At 46.0% G+C, this 2,925-nt stretch overlaps 1 pseudogene; it reads left to right on the top strand.

Annotated features, from left to right (window-relative positions):
• The first annotated feature begins 253 nt into the window (after positions 1-253).
• On the top strand, positions 254-2,419 carry LOC120837150 (annotated as a pseudogene).
• Positions 2,420-2,925: the final 506 nt, after the last annotated feature.

Here is a 2,925-nt window from a genome sequence, read left to right as displayed (position 1 = left end):
AAAACAGGTCGACTTACAATTGTGTAAATACATATTCACCGCGGTAACTTTAAAGCTTGTAGATCATGGCAAAAAAGTTTTGGCGTATTTTCTTTTTTTGTTTAAAATTGTAATTTTGTCCTTTTTTTCTAGAGCAAAGCACCAAGTTTAAAGACTCAGTACTCAGTGAGGTGGACTCAAATAATGATTTAATTAGTCTCTGGTGCAAAAAGGGAACTCACAAAACTGATGCATTTTGCGTCCTCTGCAATTCATCAATTTCCTGCGCACAACATGGAGTAGCTGCCATCAAACGTCACGCAGCATTGAAGAAACATGTTGAAGCTGCTGCAAGGCACAGAGATGCAGACGGAAACCTTCAGCCCCCCAAATTGGTGCAAGCCGCATTGGATTTCTCACAAGGTGCTTCTGGCACATCACTCCAAGACCAAGTGTGGAAAGCAGAATCAATTTTCGCTATGTCCGTTGTTTCAAAGTCTATCCCTTTCTCGTGGGGAGACAGTGCTACGGGAATGTACGAGTGTATGCTCCTGGACAGCGAGGTTGCTAAGAAGTTTAGCGTCAGCAGGTCCAAGTTATCACGCATCGTGTCCGATGGACTCGGCCCTTACTTCAAGTCCAGAGTTGTGAGTGAGCTGTGCCACCCAAATGTTTTCTTCTCCGTGATGATCGACGAAACCCCAAAGCCAGAGCAAAGAATGCAGCAACTGGATGTGCTTGTTAGGTACTTTTCTAACAGCCAGCAACAGGTTGTCGTTGAGCATGTGCAATCGTACAACCTCGGGTGTGCCACCGCGGAAGTAATTGTGGGCTGCGTAGAAGACGCGCTGACTGAGCTACCGAAGAGAGGGCTTGTTTGTTTTTTCAGTGACGGGCCTAACGTCATGAAAAGCGTGAGGAACAAGCTCCAAAAGGATATGCCATCAAGTTTGGTTGACATCAACAACTGCAACCTTCACAAAGTCCACAATGCTTTTGCAAAAGGTCTCGATGCGTTTGGCTCGGATGTTGAGGAGGTCGTCCGAAACGTCTACTACTACAAAAGCGCTGTTCGTGCTGAAGCCCTCGGAGAATGTCAGGAGGCTCTAGGGATTGCTTCTCATCTGTTTCTGCGTCATGTCTCCAATCGCTGGCTCACACTTCAAGATTCACTGTGTCGCGTCCTAGAACAATTCGAAGCGCTGAAGTCATACTTTCACAAGGCAAGCATGACAAAGCAGCGAGTGGACACTCAGAATCTTCACAGCAAGCTTGCTGCAGCATTTTCAAAGAAAGACCTTTATGCCAAGGTGTTGTTCTTGAAGAACTGTGCCGAGCTTTTTTCTCGGTTTCAGACACTGTTTCAGAAGCAAGAGCCCCTGCTACACATACTCCACGCGGAGTTGCTGTCTCTAGTCCAGCGAATCCTCAGCCGTTGTTTGAGGAGTGCAGCCTATGTGGACAAGAGTGCGGAGGAACTGAAGAAACTCTATGTGCAGGAGTCTACCCTGTGGAAAACCAAACCAGAAGTGGGTATGGACACTGAGCAGGCAATGCTGAAATGGGATCCAGGTGAAAAGAAGCGGTTACTTCTTGGGGCCCGTGCCTTCTACTTGGCTTGCTCGAAAAGACCTCCTGCAGAAGCTGCCTCTTGGCAATAAAGTCCTTCAGCTCACAAGTCTCTTGGGATTGCAGCCCAGCGACGTGGAGTCAGAAGTCCGATCCTTGCGATACCTTGCTTCCCAGCTGCCTCAAGTGCTTGAGAGCGACCACGTGTCATCACTGGTCGATGAGTGGCATCTGCTGAGATGTGACTCTGCTAAAAGCCTTCAGTTGATGGAAGATGGACGGATCAACACTCGTTGGGCTACAATATTTCAACAAAAGTGCGCAGCTGGTCAGCAGAAGTACCCACTGTTGGTCAAGGCTAGTAAAAGCGCTGCTCTCTCTACCTCATGGCAACGCGGACTGTGAGCGAGGCTTCAGTGAGAATAAGCATCTCCTTGAAGGCCGAGCCTCATTGTGCATTGCGAGCATCAACGGATTGCGGCAAGTGAAGACCTACCTGCAGAGGTATGATGGAGATGCCACAAAGGTGCTCCTGTCACCAGACCTTCTGCGAAGCGTCAAAAGAGCAAGAGCCTGGTATGAGGAAAGAATTGGAAGCAGAGAGGCCGACATGAAGAGAAAAAAGCCTGACAGCGCACAAGTTGATGCTGACAAGTCGCATGACAAGCGCTTAAAGAAGCAGTTGGAGGAAAGGGTGATCTTGTGCCGTGCGTTGCTGAAGAGGGCGGAAGAGACCATTGGTGCAGGACTGAAGTGCCAAAGCTTGGAAAAAGTAGAAGGTGGCCAAACTATGTTAGCTGAAGCCAATGCTACTTTGTCACGCACTCTTTGCGAGCTGGACGAACTGAAAAAGAAATGCAAAAAGCCTTGAGTCAATATTTTTTTTTTTCACCTCCGATATATAGCCTACAGTCAAAAGGCAAGAAGTATTAAGCAGTATTTTAGTTTTCATCTGTGATGTTTTGTTACATAGTTAAGCCTTAGCTGCAAGAATGTTCTGTCATAAATAAAATGGTTTTCTTATGGTGAGTTCTTTTCTTTGTAAATTACTATATGAAATTCAGATGTTCGTGACACACACAGACATATATATATATGGGGGGTGAGGTAAGATCGACAAGGGCAGCCGTAATATGTATATATATAATAATAAAGACATGGCACAGAACTGCTCTATGTTCATGCTGCTCCAAAATGTTTAGTTTTCCTGATACCAAGGTGCTCCAAAACGAGCTTTTCCCTGCTCCAAAAGGGGAGTTTATGTGATATGAATTGCTCCAAAATTGGGTTTTTCTTGCTCCAAAAATTGCTCCAAAACCTAAAATGGCTGGACCACCACTGTTAAAAAAGTTAAGAAAATCATGCTTCCAAGTTGTT

Source organism: Ixodes scapularis, unplaced genomic scaffold (assembly GCF_016920785.2).
Source record: "Ixodes scapularis isolate PalLabHiFi unplaced genomic scaffold, ASM1692078v2 PGA_scaffold7__128_contigs__length_106722199, whole genome shotgun sequence".
Lineage (NCBI taxonomy): Eukaryota > Metazoa > Arthropoda > Arachnida > Ixodida > Ixodidae > Ixodes > Ixodes scapularis.
Note: the sequence above shows the minus strand (reverse complement) of the source record. Positions and strands in the feature narration are given on the sequence as shown.